At 40.0% G+C, this 27,438-nt stretch overlaps 1 protein-coding gene across 6 annotated transcripts in view; it reads left to right on the plus strand.

Moving 5' to 3' along the window:
- Positions 1–27,438, plus strand: part of MGAT4C (MGAT4 family member C) — a 335,593-nt gene that overhangs the window by 281,357 nt on the left and 26,798 nt on the right. The window contains exon 1 of one of the 6 annotated variants that reach the window (XM_080971499.1): positions 2,771–2,799. The exons of the other annotated variants lie outside the window; for them this stretch is intronic. The gene's annotated coding sequence lies outside the window, so the exon portion shown is untranslated. Of the gene's footprint in view, positions 1–2,770; positions 2,800–27,438 lie in introns of those variants that run through there. 6 annotated transcript variants of the gene reach the window in all.

A 27,438-nucleotide genomic window follows, 5' to 3' on the forward strand; every position in this document is an offset into this window, starting at 1 on the left:
GGATCTTCAAAATATTTTGAAACGTAAAGACTTTGAGAATAGGGTGGGTGAGAAATCTCAATAAAACAAAGCATCTTCACTTTTAAATAAATTCCATTAATGAAGGTGGTATTCAGAGTTTCCCGTCATAAATCAGGTTTCTTGTTGTCTGGTTCACCCACATAAATATGCATACAACTAAGAGGTGACCTTGTACATTGCATTACCTTTTAGTGATATAATGAGTTGTTTTATGCTGCAAAACGGGTTGGGGAAGCGATAAGGTCTGGGGGAAAAAGCAATTTGAAATGAATATAGCTTTTTGGAAGAAACACCCAAAGGATATTTGGAGAAGGAACAGTCAGAGGACATTTTTGTACCCAGCAATAATGAAAGTGTTCTAACCTCCTTGAAAAATGATCAAAAGCCCCCAAATGTTCTTTCATATTTTCATTCATGAACGCTATTTCATTAGTACAAAAAATATGTTTTAGACTAATAGACAATAATAGCCTACTCTCCGTGTAACAAAAGGTTCCTACCTAATTAGCATTATTATTTAATCTGTAGAAATCCAAGCTTCTTTGGAAAGTTCAGCATAGCTTTATTGGTGTTCTCAATGACTTCTCATCCACACCAAAATCAGGTCACACTTGCTTAATTTTAACAATACTATGGAGTAAGATGCCCCTGGTCTCAAATCATTCACTAGGCTTAATGAGCTCCCTAGCAAAGGTAGGCATTTACCTTCACAACAAATATCTAGAATGGGATGTCAGCTGAACCTAAGAAGACATTTCCCTGGGATCCAGCCTTTCCCAGCATATTCCACCTTTTAATCCCCCACACACACCAGTGCTATGGAAGCTAGGAAATAAGAAGAGAGACTGATCTAGCCCTCTTGCCCAAATAACTACGTAGACCCAAGAGTCAAGGTATCTCCACATTCGCAGAGGGGCAGATCAGCCAAGGAAACGCTCCAACTTTTTGTATTTCAAGGAATTTCTCCAAAGCCCACCTTAGAGGCAGTAGCAGAAAGCATTGCTCAGCATGGTTCACTTAGCTTGCCCACATCAGGAACATGAGTGTCAATGTGGGTAAGAAAAAAAACTATCACAGATAGAAACCACTTTGTTGCTGGGTTTCAACCAAGCCATGCAAAACACCTTATAGGAAGAAGGAAAAGCAAGCAGAGAAGTGTAGAAGGGTGGCAGAGGAGGTGAGGTGGCAACAAAATTGTGTCAGTCCTGAACTGTTTTGAGGATCTTGTTTACATTGTGTCAGCAATCAAGGCGACTTTGATTTTTCCATACTCTGCTAAGCTGCTTTTTCTGTGACTCTTTTGTTGGGGCAATTTCCAGCTAATTTGTATCAATCACATTGTCAAATGTGCCTTACCATTTATGCAATGTGTTTCATTATATGTAGGGTTTTTCCTGAATTATTTGGTATTTTGATTTCAGTCCCTTGGAACATCATTCTACTATTTATGTTATATGAAATGCTACATTATCCATTTCAGTATGCTTCTGTAAATCTGGGAGCTCATGACCAGGAGATTTTGACCAGGACTTGCAAACAGGGATGTTTGTGAGGGCTTGGTGGTAGAGACTGAAAAGAGTGAGCTTGTGTCTTTTGAATTAAGGTTGGTTGTTTGTCTGAGCTGTTTGGAAATTTGATTGTGAGTTTGTGGGTGTGGGTGACTAAACATAAGGAAGAAATTTCTGGTGGTAAGACCTGTTCAGCAATGGAATGGATTCTATTGGAAGGTGATTGACTCTTCCTCATAGAATGGCCATATGTCATTTAGGTGATTGGACTAGATGATGCTCAGGACCCCATCTAATTCTCCATTTCTATTATTCTATATAACAGTGGCATGGCTGAACACATCTCACTGTCTTTCACATGGTCAAAAACATGGCAATTTGGATTTTAAAAAATGATTATGTGTTTATACAGTGGTGGCTCAGTTTACGAACTTAATCCGTTCCAGAAGTCCCTTCTTAAACCGAAACCGTTCTTAAACCGAGGCACGCTTTCCCTAATGAGCCCTTCTGCCACCGGTGCCCTTTCAACATTCAGATTCTGTTCTTAGACCAAGGTAAAGTTCGTAAACTGGGACACTATTTCCAGTTTTGTGGAGTTCTTAAACCAAATCGTTCGTAAACAGGACTGTTCTTAAACCGAGGTACCACTATATATCACAATTGTTGCTGTTGTTTTTAAATGAAAGTATTTTAATTCATTCAAAAAGGACTTAATTCAGGAATGTCCTGATTGCTAGATAGTGCCTACCAGCTCCCACTCCTCTGAATCTTTGTTTGGTGCAAAGAATGTGAGGAGATGAAGATTAAAAAAATTGACCTTGCAGAATTATACTGCTGACAGTTTTCAACCTATCCTGAACCATTCAGAGAGTTTGACCCTACAACATTTCAAAATTCTACTTTGCTTGAGCTACAGAGTTATAAACACGGGAATTGCTTCAGGCAAAATATTGTTATTTCAGAATGAGGGTGGATTCAGTTATTAGGCATAGTGAGGTTTAGAGGTGCACAGCTTGAATCCATCTTTAGGCACCTAAAATAATGGCATTCACATTTCAACAGTGTTTGTATAGTGTTCTTATTGGAAAACCAAATATATGGGATACCTTACCTATTCCTTCCCCTGGGCTGTTTTAAAGCCTTCGGCATTTTACTCTGTGAGTTTATTTCAATGCAGCTGTTAAATCTTCTGCAGCCGTGGGAAAGCTGGAAATGAAATGGCCCTGATTCAGATCTACATTTTTCACAGCCTTATGGCTAGGTTGCCAAGGTGAGTCACGTTCAGATATGAATATTGAATGTAATGAGCAAACAGGACACACAATAATGCATTTTCAGGAATTATATATAACAGGGATGGTGGAGACTGGTCCTACCACCCAATGTGAAATACAGCTTTCCATCTGAAAATAATACATACGTTTGTATCAACACACACACACATACATCATGACCACCACTATATCATACACATGGTTAGTGATATCAGATACTTGATCCCTCCCACACATTATATTCTAAGCAATGTACAGAATTGGGGGGGGGGGTTAATACCTTTTGTGTTGTTCCCCTTAGCTGTCATTCAGAAGGCTGTGATGTGCTTTGATTAACACTGGAGAAAATATTGTGTTTCCATCAGCATGGAAGCTCTCACACATGGTACTACAATCATGACTTGCTCCTGTCTTTTGTCTCTATCATTTGGTATTTTGAAGTGGGTAGCTCAGTTGGTTAGAGTGTGGTGCTATTAATGCCAAGGTCACAGGTTCGATCCTCGTATGGGACAGCTGCAGATTCCTGCATTGCAGGGGGTTGGGCTAGATAATCCTCAGGTTCCCTTCCAACACTACAATTCTATGGTTCTATGAAGTGCATGACCCATATATATAGAAGTACCTGATTAGCTATTATAGTGAATACCTGTTGGTAGAACTCTCTTCCCTGAATTTGTCTCATCTATTCTTAGAGGATTGGGGTTTGACTGGGGATGGGCAAATCTGCCTGCTTTGTTTCCCCCTGGTTTTCTATGTTTTGAATGTTCAATTCTCCACATTTCTGCATGTTTGAGATCTTTTTAACATCCTCATGAAAATCCATCAGCACCTTTGTGTGAATTTCTCCTGATACACAGAAGTTTGTCAAAGGCATATGTTTTTTTCATGAAAATTCCCCTAATACAATGCACTTTTTCATCCCATTTTCAATAATATATGCACTTTAATGTACACTTTACCTTGTATATGTATTTTTGTACACATTATTTGATTTGAAAACTGCTTTGGAAAATTTCCAACAGACTCTGTGTGGGCACAGAAGTCTCTGAAGTTTTTGTTATTCATGTAGCTTGAGCTGGGTAGATTGGAAGTGATGCAAGACAGACAGCACCATTTATTATTATTTTTTTGCTAGTGATGCAGAGTCTGAAGTCTAAACTGCAGAACTGCAGAGTCTGAAGTCTAAACTTAGTTTGGAGCTTCCTAGCTAATGATGAGCTGAGTACAGTCATACCTCAGGTTGAATATGCTTCATGTTGAGCGCGTTCAAGTTGTGCTCCGCAGCAACCCAGAAGTAACGGAACGCGTTACTTCCGGGTTTCGCCGCTCGCGCAGACGCTCAAAATGACATCATGCGCATGCGCAGAAGCTACAAAAAGTGACGTGCACATGCGCAAACGTGCTGTCACTAGTTACGGTTGCGTCTGGATGCGAATGGGGCTCCAGAACGGATCCTGTTCGTATCCAGAGGTACCACTTTATACACAAACAGGAGTTTGGGATCAGCTCAGCATTACTTCAGTTCTGGGTTTAACAGATGCTTCCTCTGATGCAGCAGTTTTCCCTGACCCTTTCCTACTAAAATGTTTTTGAAAGCTGTGGCAATACTGAGAAAGGCTTCTTCTGTAGCCTTTATTAAGCTCTGGAGAAGTATGATGGGAAATGTAGTTTCACAGGACTCTTGGGTCATTCCTAAGATTATCTAACAGTGCTTCGAACCTCTAGAACATGCCTGGTACAAATCTGTAGTCTCCCTCACTGTGATTTGTGTGTCCAAGCTTGCAACTCTAATTTGCCCTATCATAACCCCCCTTTTGGCAGCCTCCTTTCCAGTATTACGCAACAACTCTATTGTTTGTGGCTCTTCAGAAGAGTGTTCAGACAGTATAAGATGGTGTGGTGTGGTGGCATCACTCACTGATCTCTAGCAGGTCATTTATCGATACTTACTGGGAGGTAGAGAGGGAGAGGAGAGGCAGTGGCAAAGTTGGCATGGTGCAAACACACTGGGAAAAGCACCTGATTGACTCTGCTAGTGCATTTGCACCACACCAACCTTGTTGCTGCCTTGTCCTGTCCCTTTACCTTCCAGTAAGCAGCAGTGATCCAACTAACCAGAGGTCAGATGAACGAGGGAAAGTTAATAAACAAGTGTCTCTGACAGTACTTTCTAAATAGGTATACAGCGAAGGAAATAAAGGTCCGACACTACTAATGTTTCCCAGGACAACGTCTTTCATCTTTTTTGGTTTCCTTTGCCCTGAAAAAATGGTGATAAAGACAGAATGCATTTATGAGGCATTGAGTGACTTCGGGGGCACATTATTTCATATGTTTAGATGCTGAAAGATAAGCAGAAATATGCTTTAAGCAGCATTTCAGATTTCATAGTGCTATGGAGCATCTCTGAATAGTTCTGACACAGAGCTTCCATTGTGTATAGGGATGAAACTGTGAGTAATAAATTCTAGATAAGGAGACAAGTTATTCTGTCCTGTCATCGTAGAGTTCTTGATATGTTGAAAATTTGTTGTTCTCATAACTCAAAGGAGCTGCACTGTTTTTGTTGTTGTTTTGCTTTATGTCTTTGGAAGTCAGTGAAAGACAAGACCATAAATTCTCCAGAGCCAATATATTTAAATGATGTTGCCATCTCTGTGATACCTGAAATAAAAGGTGAGAAATAGTGCATCAAAGCGTATGTCATGTTTACTTTAATAAATACCAATGTGTGTTCTGCTTTAATTTATGAACTGTTCATTAATTGAGGTGACATTTATAACACAAACAGTGTTATAAAACAGGTTGATGTTGCCTTGCCAATCACAGAAGTGAATAAGAGTGTCAACTAAGGGATTACAATTCTAAAAGTGTTAGCTTCAGATATGTCATCTTGAAGAGAAACCCACCGCCTGATTTTTTGAACAAGGGACATACTCTATCTTCTTGTTGGCTGGCTGGCATGCCCTGCATCTCCACAGCTACACAGCTGCCCCCTCCCCCTTTTAAAAAAAGACCTTAAACTTGGTTAACTATTTCAGATGGCTTAAGGAATGCATGTATAGATCCATCCATGTTTTTAATGGGAGCTTATTGGCAAGATGTGGAGATATTACACACATCAGACTCACCACATGAAAATTTCATTTGAGGATTTTTGAGATCTCCAGCCTGAAGATCTGTAAACTACTTGGGGTTGAAATTTTGCTTGGTTATACGGAGGAAACTAGCCAAGGGATTAGGTGGGGTCTGGAAAGCATCTTCCTGAAGGTAGCCAATGTACTATAACCATTAAAGAGGTGAACCTAAGACCTAGGAGACCAGGGGTCAAATCCCCACTCAGCTATGAAGCTCACTATGTGACTCTGAGCTAACAGTCAGCCTAATGTACATAACAGGATAAAATAGAAAGGGAGAGAACCATGCATATTACCTGAAACTCCTTGGAAGAAAAGTGAGATAGAAATGTAACAGAGGAAAGATGTAATACAAATGTAATCATAATCATTATCAAGTTAATGTGACAAAATTCCCTAATTTTCCAGAATAACATAAATAACATAAATGATGTGTTCCCATTTACATTACTTACATATAATACTCCTGTTTTAAAGTATATTATTTTGATGCTTGGAAATTGTTCCCTGGTGTGTGTGGAGGGGAGGGATAGCACATGTGCTTGGATCCAGACTCTGAGCTGCTGTGGCTGCTTCTAATTGCCTACCATATTTACATTTTGAGCCCATTGTGATGCCTGTACATAACAGTACCATAAACGACAATATGGGTGCAGCAGGGGCAAGCCATAGATGCAGCTCGTATATGATAATGGGAAGAGGAGCTGAAAGCATTGACAGCAGGTTTCAACATCTGGAACTGCCTGATTTACACTACAGAAGATGTACTTATTTTCAAGCCCAGTTTCTGCTTTTACGGGCCTTAATCGGAAGCTGTGTGCTCACAGTTCTGGGCAAAGTAAAATGACTTCCTACTGCAGTATGTTTCTGGAAGTGAATTAGCTCACAACGATTTCAGTGAAGACAGTTTGTTTGTTCGTTCCACTATAGGCAGGCACCCCAGTATCAACCCAGCACCAGTCCTCTTTGGGATAATTCCATTCAGCTTGGGGGAGATATTTTATCCTGGCTAGGCATCCAATATATGGCTTATCGTGACTTCCAATTTGTTTTTCTCTGACCATAGCCCCCGCCCACTGCCCAAATGGAAATCCTGCAAAGAATTCTATTCAGTTAGATAGACTTCAGTTCATTTTCTTCTGTGTGGAATTTAATGCTGTTAGTACTGAGGATGCCTGCTAAGGCTGTAGGCCATTGTAACCAGCTGGTTCATTATGGCATCTTTCTAGAGCACTGTTCATTGATTTCTTTCTTCACCACAACCTCGGTTTGTCTGTTTCTTCTCTCAGTAGATCAAGGCTCCAATATTTAGCCTCTAGAGCTAAACTTTATGTCAAGTAAATTAATCCCTTGGTAGATGAATTGTAAGTCAACAGGATAGTGGAATGACGTCTGTTGATAAGGCAGCTTACAAGCTCTGAAAGGAAGTGTTCTTCAGACTTTTGGTACAAATATAGAGAAAGAAAAAGAGGACTTTAGTACAAGTATAGAGAAAGAGCTACAATCCCCCCCACTTTTATTAAATATTGTCTGTGCAGCAGATGTTAAGACAATATGAATCTGTTTTAATGATTGTTTCAGTGAATATGGAAAAGGATTCACAATCTGCCCTCTTCCAAGATTTTCATGGATATTGTATGCTGAAAGAAATTGGTTGAATGTGTATGAATGCCAACACCTATCGATGTTGCAAAATGTAGTGACGATAACAATGACTTTGGATCAATCCAACTGCATGGAAAAAGCCCAGTTAGTTCTTAGTGAGCAAACCCTGGTGCATACAGCCAGATTGCTTTTCACTTTCTCCTGTGTATAGCTTGGTTCATAGGGCCAAGAGAGCTTACTTTCCAGTAACTCTTAAATAAGAATTATCTAACTATTTGTTAATGTATTATTATCGTTTTAATCATAAGGGCCTCTTTGAGATGTTGTTCTGGCTTAACAGTAAAACTTTGGTGACTGAGTGAACTGTGTTGTTTTTTTCATGCTAGAACAATTTAATAGTATGCACGCTCAAATGATCATTAAAACAGAATTGGTTTCTACAAAACCCTTGGCAAAAAAACAAAACAAAGGCTAAAACTTATTAGGTGGTTAAACTTCCATGAATTATTTGACCAGCTCTAATTAAAACCTTTCAGGAAGTTAAACCTTAGACATTTAATTTTACACACCTGAAATAAAGCATACGGTAGCTAAATGTATAATTCATATCAGCTTATCTAACCAATTTAAATCTCTTTCTATTTCTGATGTCTCCACTCTTCTAAGTGATTGTGCAGGGAACATGCATCGAATATTTTCTTGATCATCTGAAAAGGGTTATGTGGGAGTAGCAGTAATCACAATTCACCAAGCATAGATGAATACCAGTTCACTGCAGTATTCCGGGACCTCCACAATTTTTTCATTCATATGGCTGACATATTTTGCTTCAGTGAGTGTGAGAAATTTTGTGGAAGACGTGGGTTAGGGTGAAAGAGATCAGAGACCCAGAAAGAAGATCAAGCACTATTAATTAGTAGTTTTATAGTTTTATAGGGCGCCGGCAGGGGTTGGTATGCCACTGCCTCAATCAAGATCTAGTACTGGAACCAGGGAGTTAATCCATGCTATACTTAGATGGCCTTGGGCAAGTCATTCAGTACCAGATAGCATGGTGGGTCTGTGCTGCTCACCTGACCTCCCTCTAGCTCAGTCACTGCTGCATACCAGGATGGAGAGGGCAAGAGTTGATGGTGGCACAGTACAAACACACTGTAAGACAGATTGCACTGAAGATGGTTGCATGCTCATTTGGGGTGGTAGCAGCTCCTAGGGTTTACTGTCCATTCTTACAGTACCATAAGCTAGCTGTATGTGTTGTTTGAATGCTCAGATGTTGGAGTTTAGTAGAAAACTCCAGTTCTGCTGGCCTTGTGCCAGGCATGGCAGCATATCTGTATGCAATTCATTGGCACTGTCCCTGCACATTTATCACCATTTTGTGTTTAGTGGAACTGCTATATCCTTACCATTTATTTACTAGCATAGCAAATTCTTGCATTGGAGACTCTTTGGCAATATTTTTATTTTTATTTAATTGCCGCCTATTGTGGAAATGCTATGGCTTTTTAATGAAGAAAATTGCCTCTTTTTATAATTAGCTGACTATGATGTTCTATTAGCTATTTAAAATAACTTTATACTTCAATGGCTATAATTATAACAGCATCTACAGATGTAAGATCATCGCTCTTTTTGCTCTGTTTTCAATTATTTCACAGGGAGTTTCAATAACATAGTTCATAAAGGTTTTGAACAAAATCATTTTCTATTTGCTTTGGTTCCTTTACTTGCCCTCTAATGTATTATTTACATGTTTCATTTATGGAACATTTATGAATACAAATATAGTATGGAACTTTGAATTAATTATAGTAGATTTGCTCTGGCTTTGCATGCCCCTTTCATTGTAGGTGCAATAAAAATAAACAATGTAAATGATTTACTTTATTTAAAACAGAATAGAGAAAACACAGGTTTGTGTACTGAGAGAAAGGTTTTGTGCTCTTGACAAAAGCGATTTATTTGATTTTATGGAGGGATCTGAATCATTACATGCTGTCAGGTCAAGATGTTGAATTGTCCTAGTGACATCTATCAAACAGTGATGGCATTGGATATAATTCCTAAATGATTTTGAATGGAGCTATGATTGTTGTTGTATTTTAATTGTTGAGTAGAATTCTTTATTACAAAAATGGGATCCATTTTTTGAATAACAGTATGGTCATCCTTGATATTTTGACAAAATGACAAGTCAGTGTTTGGGGCTTGGACTTCGTAGTTGCTTTTGTTGTTGTTTAAGGCCAGAATGTTCAGACAAGATATATGAATTCCACTGTACATAGTAATGGGATTTTTATCTCAAACACAGAATTGAAATGGAGGGCTTTCAGCACCATTATTTTGCATAAAATGTGCATGTAATCTTATTCATTCTGGCCATCCTACTGTGCCTTGACTGAAATAAACATTTTATGCCATGGTAAATGGGCTGTGTTTGAGGAAATATTATAAAAATGGAAATTGTTTTTTATGAAATTTTGGCCCACATATGTACACAGAGTGATTCTGTTGAATATTTTTAAATTCGTATTTTGAATATTTATTTTCAAGGATGCACTTTGAATGATAGTTTTAAAGTATGAAATTTGGTTGTAAGTTTCCTTTATGAATTTGAGTTGATACCAAATTATAAGAATCAAGCTACTTCATGCAAGTGTCAAACAATAATAATCCAGTGTTACTGAAATTTGGGGTCTGAGTTATCTTGATTGCAACACAAAGAGAAGCAACTCTTTCCAATGCAGGTACCCTATAGGACTAAGCAGTGCTTTTTTCTGGGGGTACGCAGACCCCTAAACATTTTGTGAATCTTTGAACTTTGGTCCATTTACTGTATTTATTTTTCCCGATTTGAACTATAAAATGGTAATTCTCCTAAGTCAAAATGAGAGGGGGGGAAAGCACTGGGATGGAGGGAGATGAGATTTTATTCAGCATATGCAATCTCATGATCCTTCCTTTTCTCACGTTACCTAATAGTTAAACAGTATCTTCAGCTGATCTCGTTCTTCTGAAGTATTTTTTAAAAACCTTCCTGTTGATCTAAATATTTTTAACATACTTTCTCTCCCCTTCTCTCTCACTGCCCACATTTTCATCAAGTCGTCTCCCCTGCCTTTTCTTTGGTCAGAGTTTCTGCTTATGAGGTTTGTGCTTATGGTTATGGGGCAATTAGACATAGAATAATCTATTAGTTTTTTTGCCATTGATTGAGAGTAGAGAGGAGTGTTCCAATTATCTGCAGTGTTGCTGTCTCCCAGAAAGAAATTAGTATGAAATGTTTAGTGATCCAAATTTAGTGAATTAAATTGGGAGACATTTATTGATTTCAGCATACTTTGGATGCTGGTTATAGTCCTACAAGACAGCAAGGCAATCTGTTGTTATCATAAAAATCTGATCCCAAGTTAATCTTTTCCTCCGCTGTTTCCAGCCAGTTATATTTTTTTTAAAAAGTGAGCTTGGTATTACCAAACATAAGCTTTGATAGTGTCGGTGTGCAAAGCTCCAATGGATTTTAATATAGCTGGTTGGCACCCATTGTTAATTTGTCAGCAGCTTGCCTCTGTTGAACTACCTGTAACACACACATGAGCAGAACAGTCAGCCTTGTATTGTTTAAAAGCTTAATGAGAATAATGAGAAAATGCAATTCTAAAGAATAAGCATTCTACCAAGTCTGCTGAATTATAATAGTACAGTGGTACCTTTGGTTATGAACTTAATTCGTTCTGGAGGTCTGTTCTTAACCTGAAACCATTCTTAACCTGAGGTACCACTTTAGCTAATGGGGTCTCCCGCTGCACGATTTATGTTCTCATCCTGGGGCAAAGTTATTAACCCGAGGTACTACTTCTGGGCTAGCGGAGTCTGTAACCCGAAGGGTTTGTAACCCAAGGTGTTTGTGACCTGAGGTACCACTGTAATAGGAGAAAAGGATGCAATTCAGTATCTTGTTGGGGAGAGAAGAACCAGATACAGTAACATTTACTTGGGAGCAACTTTCTTTGATTTACATAGAGCCAACTTCCAAATAAAACTAAGTAGCTCATGGAAATAGATACCTTTTAAGAGGCAAAGCTATCAATCTCCTTTGGATGCTACCAGAAAAAAATAGGCTCACACTCCAATAATTTTGTCGTCGTCATCATCATCATTATCATCATCACCATCATCATCAGAATTTGTATACAGTGTTACCTCGGGTTAAGAACTTAATTCGTTCTGGAGGTCCGTTCTTAACCTGAAACTGTTCTTAACCTGAGGTACCACTTTAGCTAATGGGGCCTCCCGCTGCCACCATGTGATTTCTGTTCTCATACTGGGGCAAAGTTTTTAACCCGAGGTACTATTTCTGGGTTAGTGGAGTCTGTAACCTGAAGCGTCTGTAACCCGAGGCACCACTGTACTTCCCTACACCACAACATAAAGTACAATGTAAAAAGTACCAAACTCATAATAAAAATAATTAAAACAGATACAAAATCCAAATTAACGTATAACATTAAAAAATAATGGAAAGCAACCCCACTGCCCAATAAAATATCCATCCAGGTTAAAACCCCATCTTTGTTAAAACTATAATTTTAGCACAAGGAGGCTGACCCACACCCCCGTTTCACCCCCAAAGTGCTGCCCCAAAGGAACAACACCATTTAGTGTTTCCCACATCGCATGGCCCTGGCCTCCCTCAATCATGGGGGCAAGCTGGCGTGCTTGGAGGAAGTGGACATCAGAAGGGAAATGAATTACATGTGAATATATCAGTAGCTTTGTATTAATGGAACAGTCAATGCAAAAACTGCATTGTAATATTTTGTTTATCTGTCGTTGCTTAAGTTTTTGTATACTGCTTAGAGATATTTTTAATTTATCTAGTGGTATAAACATTAAATAATCAAATCAAATCCAAAATCAAATGTGTGGCTTTACCTGCTCTGTATCTCATAACACATGTCAGTTTTGAGCTGGCAGACAATATACGCAGGATAAACACATTGCCACTAATTTCCCAGTTTGGGGGTCATTAGTTTCAGTAATATAGTGGGAAAGCTTCCATCAAGTCAGACTAATGATTATAAAAAGATCCTAAGCACCTGCGGAGAACAAGGAAAACAGCTCTGTACCATTGCCAGAAGAAATAATACCTGCACAGTCAGAAGTTCAATTTAAATGTGAACATAAAATGACAGTAATAAATGGCAAAAATATTTCCCCCAAATGTATATACCAAATAAAATATGGCATATTAAGTTTATAAGAATATTTTTTTCCAACAATGTAAAACTACATACAAACACATGACTCATTCTGTTCTGTCTTTATAAAATGTCTTAACCTGATTTTCAGAAACACTTTGCACTGTCCCCCATTACTCTCAGGCAGTATTGAAGATGCTTTCCACCTCCTCGTAGAACCTGGTGCTGCATCAATGGCGAGAAAAATGGGTGGATAACCAATTTGGAAGAAATACTTCAAGGTGCAAACCCAGTTAACCTGCCTGTGGCATTCTTCATATTCATTCTTAAATTCTTCCTGAAAAGCTTGTTATTCATTGAAAATGTGGCACTGACCTGACGATACTCAGGTGAGCTAAGGCTCTGTGGATCATAATAAGTCTTAACTTCTCATTAACATTTTTGATTTAGTGTTTTTCCTCTTTACTTAATGCAGAAAAGAAAAACAGGAGAGAGGATAATATCCTCCCCCCTCCTCATGCACAAAGAAAAAATCATTTTATGTTCTTCATTAGCCTGGACATGAATGCTGTTTTAATTTGTTGTTACACCAAAGTTTTACACTTCATTACATGTCTGTGCCAATAGTTATGGGCTGCATTGATTTTCTGTCTTTTTAAGTATTCAGGAGCATTTCAGGGGTTGTCTACCACTGAATTGTTTTTCATTCATGGCTATGACATTGTTAATCTTGGGAAAATGAGGTGGAAATCATTTTAAATTTCTCTTTCCATTCTGCTATCTTTGTCACCACTTAAGAAGTAATTAAGTAAGTCAATGGAAGGTTTTTCTCCCCACTCTACACACCTCACCACATACACACACTAACACACAACAAACAAGCTTTAGAATGTTACTTGTTCATTTTTTATTTTCTAGTTCTGAGCTAAAAAGGTGGTGTTAAAAGTTTTGCATAATTCCTCCCCACACAAAACATGCTGTCCCTTCCTAGCAATTTATTCATCCTTTAATTAGCTGGCACCACACAGTGAAGAGCCCTTTCAACATGGGGGGAAAATGCACAATGTAATGGCTGTAGAAATTTCATTTCTGTCTTCTGCTTGCTAGGGTAGCCTTAGGCAAGCCACTCTGTCCCAGACTCAAGCCACATCCAAACCATACATTTAAAGCACTATTATATTTAAGATACATGGGTTCCCCCTAAGAATCCTGGGAACTATAGTTTGTTAAAGGTCCTGCTATTAGTTTTTTAAAAAGGTAAAGGACCCCTGACAGTTAAGTCCAGTCGCAGACGACTCTGGGGTTGCGGGGCTCATCTCGCTTTACAGGCCGAGGGAGCCAGTGTTTGTCCACAGTTTTTCTGGGTCATGTGGCCAGCATGGCTAAGCCGCTTCTGGTTCAACAGAGCACTGAAACCAGAGCAGCACATGGAAACACCACTTACCTTCCCACCAGAGTGGTACCTATTTATCTACTTGCACTTTGACGTGCTTTCGAACTGCTAGGTTGGCAGGAGCTGGGACCGAGCAACGGGAGCTCACCCCCTCGTGGGGATTTGAACTGCCGACCTTCTGATCGGCAAGCCCAAGAGGCTCAGTGGTTTATTCTCCCCAGGGAGCTGCAACTCCTATAGTGGTTTAGCAATCACTCCGTCTCTTTGTCTCTATTATTAGGGGAGGATGGGTAATAATACTGACAGGGTCACTGTAAGGCTCGCACCTAGATAACAGATGTGAAACACTTGGAACACCTGAAAACACTATACCAATGTTAAGCACTATTGTTGCACTCTTAGATTGACAATATTCAACAGTCAACACGTCTGTAATTGGGAGTAGAGCAAACCTCATTAAAATATTGTGCTAAAATAATTGGAGTGGCAGGGAGGGAGAACTTACGGCAGTCTTTGTGCGTGTGTGAAGGAAAGAATTATAAGAAGTTAAATGGAAGAATACGCAATTACTTCAGCCTTTTAATGCAGTCATTCTTTTATTTCTGAGGCTAATTTTAGTTAATATCTCAGGATAAAACTAAGAGAAGTTGTCTAGTATTTACTAATTATCCTAATCAAGGAGTCTCCTGTCTGAAAGAAGTTGGATCGAGGGGGGATATTCTTTTGTGGATATTCTTTGGAACATAAAAAGAATTCTGTAAAATCTCCATGAATCACAACTACGTCTTTATTTCTGACAAGTGCTTTTTCCAGATCTGGTGTTGGTAAGAGGAAAACAAAGGCACCTTGGAAGTGAAATGGATTGAATGGCATATTGCAATTTATCACTGTGGAAAATTTGAAGTCTCACCCACCCCACCTCACTTTTCATATTATTTCTTACAGATTAGTGCTGTGTTAAAAGTGTTGTGAAGTTCTGTTTTCACCTTGCCTTTTGGGGGATATGAAATCACTTGAGAAAGCCATCTTCCATGCAAAAGACAAAGAGTATTTCTTTCCTTTCCTTTTATTTTTTAAAAAGAAGCTTCCCACCTCCATCATTTCCCCAATCTGAAATGCTTGTGGAAGAAGGAAAAATGGGTTGCCTTGCTAAGGTAACTGATATGCAGGGATATGCATCTCAATATGCAACCCACTGAACTTCATGCAGTGCAGAACAACGACATACCATATTTTTCTGTGTATAAGACAAGGTTATTTTATTTAAAAAATGACACTAAAATTGGTGGTCATCTTACACACGGATAGTGGAGAGGTAGGACGGGTGTTTGGTGGCTGCCGGTAGCAGGAGATTGTCAGTGGCGTTTTTGCAGGTGATTGGTAGGTGTGGCAAGGTCTGCTGGCTATTGGCTGCCATGGCAATTAGGCAGGTGATTGGCGCTTGCTTTTGGCGAGCAGGCAGACGATTGGTGGCTTCGTCAATGTGCATGCGATTGGCTGTGGCGGTCCTGCAGGTGAGCGACGATTTTCGGCACCCCCCCAAAAAAGCTCAAGAAGTCTGGGCAATCCCCCCCCCCGAAAAAAGCTCAACACCTGCGGGCAATCTCTCCCCTCCCCCATTTTCTCAATTCGGAGTCTCAAAAAAGAGACATGGGGGCATGTTATACACGGAAAAATGAAGTATGTGCCTTTGATTGCTTATCAAATATGTATCTGATGTTTTTCTCCTGTATAGAATTCATTTTGGTGGGATGTTCATTCAAATGTGTTAGGGTGCCCTGGTTGCCTTGGCAATGGGAACGCATTCTCATTTCTCCTACACTTGTTCCATGTAGACCTTTTCATGTAGAACAGGGAACATTAGGCCTGAGCGTTAAAAGTAGCCTCTCTTTCTGGCCATTGTCTCTCCCCAGGTCACAATCCCTCTCCAAACACATCCCTCCCTTATCCTGTTTTTCATCTTCCTTGGGTGATTTTGCCTGGTTTAGAATGTGTCGAACTCTGATAATGTATGGATAAAGAATAGAGCGGTGTGTGAAAGTATGTGTCGAAACTAGCCTACTGTACAAAGGCACCATTTAAATGTGTTGCTCAATCCAATTTTGCCTGTGGCACAGAACAGCATGGATATGTGGTCTCTAGAAGGTTTTCCAGGAGGGAGTGCGGCCCTCAGGCTGAAGATGATTTCCCAGCCCTGATGTAGAGTGTTCATCAGGCTACATAAGACTACAGGCAGATCCACACATCCAAAGCACATGTAAAAAACACATGACTTTCCCTAAAGAATCCTGGGAACTGCAGTTTTCCCCTTGCAGAGCTACAGTTCTCAACACTCTGAGCAAACGACAGTCTGGGGGTGGGCAACAGTATCACATCTTTTAAATGTGCATAGAATGGGCTTCAAATGCATGGTGTGGATCTTCCCGTACAACTCTTCTAGTAAAAGCCTTTGAAAGATTATTATTTTTGCCATTAATAGCCTTATAAGTTAGTGAAAGGGTATTCAACCTTTAGAACGTGTTGAGCTTCTCATTAGGCAGATTAATTAAAAAAGCTAGATGGGGCCAATTATATATAGAAGCAGGTAAATTACAGATATAAATGTAAAAGATAAACTGGTTTGTGACATGATGTCAAGGCTATGCCATGTTTCCTATTCCTGAAAAGAAACATTTTATTCCACGATATCCTGAAATGTGAAGATGGATAATACATTTAAGGGCATATGGAAATAGAGCATAAAAGTTGTCAAACACAATTCTACAAAAATGGAACGTTATAATGCCCTTCTACTTAACCTCCACACATAACCAGAAGAACATGTGCTAGGACAGAATTAGGATGGACCCCCATGCCATTCTATGCATTCTATGAATTCAGTAGTCAACTATGAAAGAAATAAGTGGGGAACTACACACTGTGTTATCCCAGGTACCTTGTGACATCAGAACATGTCAACCAATGACATTCATAGAGACAGAGCAAGCAAAGAGACAAAAATAGAGGAGGAGAAAACAAATAATGATGTCTGGACTTAGATTAGATTTTAAATCTATGTACCCCATTTCCAGTCGCACTCTAAGTGGCTCACAATACACAAAAACAGGAACAACGCATTCAGAAAGCATAAAGTGAGGGTCTGGCAGCTGCTGTCTCCAGTCTTTGAACTGTGTCAAGTCTGGCTTCATTAGATGTAAACACAGGAGGGAAGAAAGTGGTGTTACAGCAGATGCTTTAGCCTCCCCCATCAGCATGGGGACTGGGAGAGGCAGAGCTGTGTTCCTCTATGAGGGTGAAAAAAATGGCACAGAGACATCAAGGATATTTCTAGAGACTTAGGGCTGTATCCAGTGTTGAGCATACTTAGACTCATTGAAACTAATTAACATTACTAGCTTAGGATCCTCAGTTTCAATAGATCTACTCTGAATATGACTAATGCCAGATTACAACTCTTAGTAAATTTAACTTGGGCATAGTGGGTAAGGGAATTCAGAAGAAAGAACATGTACACCAAACAAAAAGAGAATGCTTTGATGATCTGAGTTCCAGACTTATGCAATCTACAGTTGTCCAGGTGGTTGAACAATCAACCTCTTTTTTTCAGGAAACTGTGGGAATTGTAGCTCCATGACAGGAATATGGGAGTCTCCTAATAACTCTCAATCCATACATTTCCCATGATTCTTAGGGAGAAAATATGGTTGTTTATAGCGGTAAGATACTGCTTTAAAAGTATCGGTCAGAAAGGTGTATGTAAAAATGGATTGTTAACAGGTGAGAATCCAAAGTTATAATATATTATGTTAAAGGACTAAGATAAAAACAAAGAGGGAAAGAAATTGCTGAATTAACTAACTGAATTGGAATACAAAAAAGGGAGGCGTGAGGAGGTCAGGGAAACAAGGAAATGAATGTAAGGTATGGAAAGACTGATGTATTTTTTTTAAGTGTTTTTTATCTTTTTTGTATTTTGTATTTTTTCTTTTATTTTTACTTTTGTCTTTCTTTTTCTTCTTTTTTAAATTTATGTAATTCTTTTCTTTGAAACCTTAATAAATATCATTAAAAAAAAAAAGGATAGGTCAGATGGGGCTTTCCTGAGTTACGAAATATGAATGACAGCTGACTACAAATAGCATAATGTTTACTTACCCACCTGGATACCTGCATTTAATGTGATACAAGAGAAGCCAGGCAATGGCATTCTGCAAAAATGCAGAATGGTCAGGAGAATAGTTTGAAAAGATTCACACATTGTTCACTAATTGTTCCATGAGTGTGGGCAGACATAAATGAATCCTAAAGCAAAAAACAAAACAAAACACAGCCCCTCTTTGCTAGTGTAGTTTGGAAGATACATGAATTGCTTAGTCTGCCCATTCATTCATGACATCAAAAACATATTAGTGTGATGAAAATATTACTGTGTTAAAGTTTCATCGATTCCAAAGGGATTCTCCTGTAACTCTTCAAAACTTGCGAGATGGGGGAGGATGGCACTGAGAGGCTGCAGGATTCTGTTCTTGCAGACTTTGAAGTAGGGAGGAAATGGAATGTTATCTGTGGGTTTTCATGGGTAGCCACTTGTGTAACAAGGATATTTAGCTGGACACACGCTGCTACTTTTGCAAAAACAGATGATTTGGAACTATTTAACTATAACTCTAAAAGCCAATGGCATAATAATGCAGGCTGTTTCTGCCTGCTAGACAATTTTTCACAACAATCTTTTCCTCCCTAAATGAAGCAGCTTTGCTTTGATTGCATTCATGTTTAGACGAGACGCAAGGTATCCCGAGGATTCTTATGGCAATACTGATACCCAAAGTGACTGTGAAGAAAACTAGTTAAAGAATCCATCACAGTGTTCTTGAGATGAAGTGTAGACAATTATGCATTCAGACTTCATGTTCTGGCCCATTTATTATCCTCTTCTTATGTAGTTCGTTACAACAGGCTGGTTTTCATGGACCAAAAAAAATCTCTTTGAGATGCATTTCGTATAGCATTTTTCTCCTAAAGCATTACCACTGAAAACAGTGAGATTTCAAATGATCCCCAGATCAAATGCTTTTAAAGCAAGTCTTTATTCCTTTAATTTTTTTAATAAGTTTCATATGGTTGGGGTTTTTTACCCTTAACAAGTATGTGGGGAGGGAATGTTTAAAAAATGAATTATATGTGAAGAGCCCCATTCTTCTCTATTTCTATGAGAAGTTTCACACAGCTATAAGAATGAACGCCAAGTGTGTGCAATTCTCCACCCTATTTGCTGGCAGAGAAATGGGGGGGGGGGACACCAGTTCACCAAATTCCTCTGGGGGAATGTGCCTGCATATGGTTCATATGTAGTGCAAGAGATTCCATTGCATACTGGGAAATTTGCACAACTGAAGTGGATTGAAGCATTCGGTTTTCCTAGTACACCTCACCCGCTTGAAAAAGAAGAAGCTGACTTTCGTGATTTGGAAGTTGAAAGTTGTGGGATGAACAAGTGACTATAATAGGAAGATGTCACCTAGCAAGCAAATCAGAACGTACGCAGGATGAATGCTCGTTGTTATAAAAATGCCTCATAAACAAATCAGAACAAATGCTTATTAATGGGCAACCCCTACAGTGGAATTGTCACGCAAGCGTTTTCTTTTTAAACGAATGTATAGCCCCACAAGTAGGCCGCATAGCATTTCTAAAGCAAATATCACTTTTTTCTCCCTCACCCTCGCCCCCAATACAAGCCAATTGTACCATCATTGGTAGTTCATTTCACTTTCTCTTACTGTGAACTCTTTGGCCTGAGTTTAGTTTTCCCCATAAGCCATGCCTAGGGCATTTCAAAATGCTCCCCCCCCCACACACTCCATGTGCATGTGCTGTATTTCTGAATGCCATTTCATAATGACACAAACCACTTCAAGTCAACATAAGTGGTAATTTCTAGCAGATCTTATGTTCTGCTAGACGCTGTTGTAGGCCACTTGCTAGTAAGTGAAGCACTTTCTAAAGTTGTTGTATTATTTTGCCGAGAGAACACCACATGAAATGTATATATAATATTTATGTTTCACAGCTGGAGTGCAAATTGTACATACTGAGTGTTCTCACCATTGAAATCTAATCACACAGGCCGCTGTTAATAGGCTTACAGTTAAGGGACGATCTAAACATAATTTATCTTCCTTCAAATGTCTCCTCAAAACCTATATTCCCTACATACAAGAAAGACTCATGCAGCACCTTTAAAGTCTAATACATTTACAGTGGTATAACTTTCATGAACTACAGTGTGCTTCATCAGATGTCTGAAGTAACTCCTGAGTTGCAGGTATAGAGACACATGGTGGGCAGGAGATGGGTGGAAGTTAATGAAAAGGAGACCTGCACACTATCCTATTGTCATTACAAATCCTCCAGGGTAAGCAGAAAAGAGGAGGCAAACAAGACAGAATAAAATGTATCCCTTTGTCAGTTTGGTTCATTGCATCCTAAGAGCAGATGAACAGGCTCCAAGTATTTCAAAGGGTACTGATGGACAATGGACTTAAAAACTTGGCTTAAGTTCTGCCCATGCACCTGCTAGCATCTAGATATAGCATACTTGCATCTGGGTGCTCTACCCCTTTTCCAGGCCAGATGGAATAGGTGGGTCAGGAAAAGATGACATCCAGGATGTCAAAAGAGCAGTAAGTTTGGTGGAATTCAAAATGCTTTCAAATGTGATCTCAACTTTGAACTCATCTCCTCTTCAATGTCTTAAAACCGTGTCTGGAGGATATGATAATAAAGCTTGAGCTTGCACCAAATACCAGAGAATTTAACCTGTGTGTATCTCAGACTTCTAAAATACAAATGTTTTAAACCTTGCCTTTCTACATATTGCTTTGCCATCTAAGGTAGGCACATTCCTCTTTTTCAGCTAGATAAACTCCATAAAACATGACACCATACACATATCTTGCAAGTGAGAACATCTTAAGCCCTGTATTAGAGGAAAATGATGAACCACATCACTCACTGATTTGCCACTGATATAGCAAACAATCTCCTCACAATATCAGCAGTTCCTGTAGCTATGTACTTTTTTATGGCCTGTCATTTTGGGCCATCAGTTTTAGGTTAATGTAAGAAGACTGTACCTTCAGAATAGGTAACAGCATAAAAATACATACTGGAAAACTTCATCTCTGCTATTTTTTTGTTTGCTTTGATGCAGACTTTTCACTTTGTTTGTGTCAATACCTACCATTCTCCTTCATGTTGCATCTAGCTCAACACTGTCCATACTGGGGTAGCCTATGTGATATGCTCCAGATACTGTTAGACTGAACCTGGGACATTCTTCATGGATAGCATGTGCTATGCCAGCTACCACTGAGCTACAACTCCTGAGGCCTGTAATTTTTTTCTGCTGCAAGGACATGTAACTCCCCATCAGGTTGGTTTCTATGAAAACAGGATGTCATGGATAGATGTGTGAATAGATGTGTGAATAGATGAGTTTTCCTTTGGTTTATTACTATAGATTTTGGCATAACGTAACATGAAATAGATCCACATTATGAATTTTCTTGACCCTGGTACCAGTCTTATCTCAGTTGTGTCCTAGAAGGCATCAAGGAGACATCCTGAGCTCCTAATACTTTGTATAAAGATCAGCAAATATAATCTGGTTAACAGCAAAATGCTAAAGAGCACCTCCAGTTAAAGGATGGTTGCCACACAGACAAATAGTTTTTAGGAATAAATAGGGAAAGTATATTTAATCCTGAAGTCCTGTGTGTGGGACACTACAAAAGAACCAGTGGGCTGCATGAGTTTAAAAAGTGAGGAACTTGACTCACTCTAACAAAACAGCCCCCAGCAGAGTTTAAATACACAAGTATATGCACTGTTTGTGAAGTGTGGGGAATATAGGTTATTAGACTTTAAAATATCTCATTTCAGACAGTTACAATATTCTCCTCCATTGCTCCCATGTCTCTACCCCTTTCTCAGTGAATAGACCCCACACTTTAGTAAGTTAAAATGCTTTATTTACATAATCTGCAATCTCATTTATGTGTCAGCCAATGCTACAGCAAAGTTAACACAGGTAAAAACTTATTGAGTACAAAGTTTGTTTCTAATTATGGAAGCTGGGCTCGGAGTGGAGACCAGGCATGTCCATTTGCTCACATGGCACAAAGAAACAAGAAAAAACAGGAAAAGAAAGTTTTATTCCCTCCCTCTCTGGAGAAGATGGAATGTCATTAGTGAGCCTACTCTAGAAATTTAGAACTTATGGTCCTTAACTGCTTCACATGGTCCTTAACTGCTTCACATACTAAGTAGCATTATTAGGCTTGACTGAAAATCTTTAGTTAAGATAACTGTAAGAAAGGAAACAAACAAAGATAGCTAGTTTCATCCTTGCCCACTAGGATTATATTCCACAGAAGGATGTTTTCAATAGGGCTTTAATAAAAGCACACACACCCCAGAAGGCTGCAGAGTGCAGACCGCTGGATAAATTATTTGTAAAAATGAAAGCAGCAAAACAAAACAAAAATCCCTACCACAACACAGTCACCAAAAGTAAGGTAGATGTGACAAAGACCCTGAACCCCACCATTATGAATTTCACTGAAATTTTCTCACTTCTTTGGTAATTTTAGAATCCAATTTCTTTTCTCATTAATTGATGGGGAGTTGTTGGAAGAAATGTGAAGAGGTGGGGGGGGTTGGCACAGCACTAAATAAAAATGAGTTATCAAATAGAATAATGGTATATTGTTATCATAGTTATTCACAATTTCTTTCATTCATTCCATTTATAATCTCTTGTTTCAGAAGTTTATTAAAATTCATTTTAATTACACATAAACACAATAAGTTAACCTCTCTTTTGAACATTACCCATATTTCATAAGTACATACATTTTTTTCTGTATTATGTTCCTTCGTTTAAATTATAGATCAATTATACAGTATTCTAACACCTAATAATAAATGTCATAAACTGAATAATTGCTAAAGAACTCTGGAGGAGATAGATATTAAAATGGGATCATTTAGTCTTCTTTGTTGTTAGATTTTTCTATGGATAAAACTCACATAGATTTTCTCCCAGTTTAGAGCAATTAAGGAACTGATTGTTTCAGAAGACGTTTCTGAAAAGACCCATCACAAACCCATTTTCTAGTGTGGGTATGTTTCCCCATTCCCTTCCTCCCTGAAATACAACTCAGGAGATTTTGCTACGGAAATGGGGTGGGAAGATCATGAAATTCCAGAATAGGGTTCCTCAGCCTCCCACAGAATCCTTTGCAAAACTGATACAGGGACTAGAGATCCCCATCAGAAAATCTGCAATGAAAGGTTTAAATAGCCTGTATCCTAAACCAACAAATCATCAATAGCAATTTCTCACTCTTTTAGATATCATCCTAACTATTTCTAAAACGAGTAAAAGAAATCTGTTGGAAAGGGTTGCTCTGCCAACTCCCTGGAGCAAATCTGGGGTGTTACCTGTGCAGGAAACTTCAGAAGGAAGGAGGAATCGGCAAAAGATGCTTCCCCCCTTGTCCATTTACGGAGTCCATGCTGGAATCAAACTTTGTGTCATGAGTTGAAGGGCAGCATCAGATACAATCTGTTGCTTTTTTGTTACTCTTTCCCCCCCTTTGAAGCCTGCATTCTCCCCTCCTTTCAACACTGGTTATTCTTTTGCCCATTTCATTTCCTTCTTTTGTGAAGCTGATGAAGCTCGCTGCAAGAGTTGCAGGATAAACTTCAAGGCAGGAAAAAGAATATATATTTCTCCCTTACAGTGGAAATCTGGCACGGCTAAGGAAGTGAGGGTGGGAATGTGCCTTTTTCTTTGCCCTTGCTGCCCTTGCTGTTTTTCTGCATCCCTATCTGATTGCCTGTGACAAGCTCTGTGATTTGGGTGATGATAATCTTTTTCATCATCATCTCAGAGACAACAGTATGTGGTATCATGGACAAAATTGCAGCAGTTTCTACATCCAACCAGTTAATCCCTGTGATTTGGGGGGGGGGGGATAATAATCTCTTTCATCATCACATCAGAGACAGCAGTGTGATGTCATGGACAAAGTAATAGAATCATAAAATTGTAGAGTTGGAAGAAACCGAAAAGGTTGTCTAGTCCAAACCCCTGCAAAGCCAGAATCACAGCCTTTCACAGAGCTTGCCAGAGCCAGCTGGACTAAACAGCAGTGAGAACCAATGAGGCCAAAGGCATTTAAGGTATGGAAGGAGAAGGAAAGTGGTGCTATATAAGAGCAGCATTTGAAATCATCCAATTTTATTAACAAAGAAAAATGCTGGAAATAGCTTTTTTTAGCACTCTCAAAACCAGACACAAAATTTGGGCAAATATATAACTCTCAAAAATGCACATCTGCAGAATCTTTTCTCTTTACCTCACTGACTAGCAGCCTTAGAATGCTAACAGGCTAGTGAACATTAATTCATCTTCAAATTACACAATTATGCTTTCTCCCATTTCCTAGCAGTTTGGCACTGCTCTCTCTCTTTATTATCATCATTTATTATTTAAAGTGCCAGTTGCCGGCTCTCCTTTTATATCCTTGTTAATATCCCCAGGGTCTGAGTATGTATGAGTGACCATAGCTTTCAGATTCTACAGAAGCATTTTTATATCAGTTGCTTCTAATTCAATTTTAATTCATTTTCTTGTAAACCAAATAGTGCCTGTGTTTATGGATAAATCACAGAGGGACTTCTGCTTGCTGATCTTTATTTGGGGGGATTATTGTTCTGTTGCCTAGCGTTGTAATTATTGAAATAGATCTGGTTGTCCAGTAATAATAGTTGCTTAGCCAACACCAGACTGATCCTCCACTGCTAAAAAATCTGTTTTGGAAGACTTTTTAAAAAAATTTTACTGGATGGCCTTCAAAACCCTAAGTATGGAAGAACTTATTTAAGAACAAAGAACTCCTGTCTTCTCATCCATTGCGTGCTGATCACCTAAACCAATGGATTCAAGTTACAAGAAAGAAGAAGAGTTTGGATTTGATATCCTGCTTTATCACTACCCTAAGGAGTCTCAAATCGGCTAATAATCTCCTTTCCCTTCCTCCCCCACAACACACACTCTGTGAGGTGAGTGAGGCTGAGAGGCTTCAAGAAGTGTGACTAGCCCAAGGTCACCCAGCAGCTGCATGTGGAGGAGCAAAGACACGAACCCTGTTCATCAGATTATGAGTCCACCACTCTTAACCACTACACCACACTGAAGATTCCAAATGAACATCAAGAAGAACTTTCTGGCCGTAAGAGCTGTTCAATAGTGGAACAGAATCCCTCAGAAGTTTCTTGGTTCTATTATTCATCCATTTCATGTTCGTTGTTGCATGGAAATTGTCTGTTGTGTGGTAATCAAGCTAATTACATGGCACCGGTAGTGGATGGCGGTGTGGGTGCAGAGCTCCATACCAGATCTCCTAGCAGGAAAATCACTGCTGCTTACCAGAGTGAACCTCCAGGGACATTAGACCAGTGGTGAGCCAGGAAGAAAAGTGGACAGAGCAACAGATGCGAATTTTACCTTTGTTTATTAGGCTGCATTCCAGTCATGGGAAGTCAGAGATTTCTACACACATCCATCCATTCAGGCAAGTGTTATTATTATCGTTCAAGTACACATTCCAAGCAGGCAAAAGCATGGAGCTAGCTCCCACCTAAGGTGGGAGCTTTACAGGACAGACGGAAGGAAGGAAGGAAGGAAGGAAGGAAGGAAGGAAGGAAGGAAGGAAGGACAGTGTTATGATATTTATGTGACACATACACTAATCTAGAAATTTGTTCACTTCACTTGCAACCCCTGCACCATAGACATGTGGAAAGCCTCTTGGAACATGTGAATCTTAACAAAATAGTTTTAACTTCCCCTGGGAAGCCTACAGACATTTCCACATTCACTCAGAGGAATAATAAAATAATAATAATAATAAAATTTTATTTGTATCCCGCCCTCCCCAGCCGAAGCCGGGCTCAGAGCGGCTAGCAACAGTAAAATGATACAACATTCTAAAATCAGTTCATTATAAAATCAGTTCGAATCAGATTAATGGCAACCATTGGGCTAGAGTTCTGTGAGGATTGCCGAAGGAGGGTGTCAGGCTGTGCCCTGGCCAAAGGCCTGGTGGAACAGCTCTGTCTTGCAGGCCCTGTGGAAAGATGTCAAGTCCCGCAGGGTCCTAGTCTCTTGTGACAGAGCGTTCCACCAGATCAGAGCCACAGCCAAAAAAGCCCTGGCTCTGGTTGAGGCCAGCCTAACCTCTCTGTGGCCCGGGACCTCCAATATGTTTTTGTTTGAAGACCATAAGGTCCTCCGTGGGACATACCAGGAGAGGTGGTCCCGTAAGTACGAGGGTCCTAGCAGTGGCGTAGCGTGGGGGGTGCAGGGGGGCCGGCCGCACCGGGCGCAACATCTGGGGGGGCACGCTCGCACTCGCAGCTCTCTGCCCCTACCTGGCTCACTCTCTCTCACTGCAGTGCTGGCTGTGTGAATCCGATCCGAGCCGCTGGGTTACCGCCCACTGTGGAGGGGGTGGGTGCCAGGCGTGCGGTGCAGAGAGAGAGCGAGGGACTATCTGGGGGAGGGACAGTGCAGCGGCCGCCCAGCGCAGCGCTGAGCGCGGGAGAGAACCACACCAGACCAGCCCAGGCAGCAGCAAGAAGAAGCTGGCAGCGGCGGCAGGTTAGGGGTTAGGGGGCGCAAATTACTTGCCTTGCCCCGGGTTAGGGGGCACAAATTACTTGCCTTGCCCCGGGTGCTGACAACCCATGCTACGCCGCTGGGTCCTAGGCTGTATAGGGCTTTAAAGGTTAAAACCAGCACCTTAAACCTGATCCTGTACTCCACCGGCAGCCAGTGCAGCTGGTATAGCAGTGGGTGAATGTGATCCCGCAGCGAGGACCCCGTAAGGAGTCTCGCCACAGCATTCTGCACCCACTGGAGTTTCTGGGTCAGTCTCAAGGGCAGCCCCACATAGATCGAGTTACAATAATCCAGTCTGGAGGTGACCGTCATGTGGATCACAGTGGCTAGGTCAGGGCGAGAGAGGTAAGGAGCCAACTGCTTAGCTTGGTGGAGATGAAAAAATGCCACCTTTGTTATAGCTGCAATCTGCTCCTCCATGGAAAGGGAGGTGTCGAAGATTACACTCAAACTCTTAACGGATGGTGCTGGCACTAATTGTATCACCGCAAGAGATGGGAGTTGCCCCCTCCCAATCCCATATCATCCCGACCCAGCCA

The sequence above is a fragment of the Podarcis pityusensis genome (genome assembly GCF_964106645.2).
Source record: "Podarcis pityusensis genome assembly, chromosome: 10".
NCBI classification, from domain to species: domain Eukaryota; kingdom Metazoa; phylum Chordata; class Lepidosauria; order Squamata; family Lacertidae; genus Podarcis; species Podarcis pityusensis.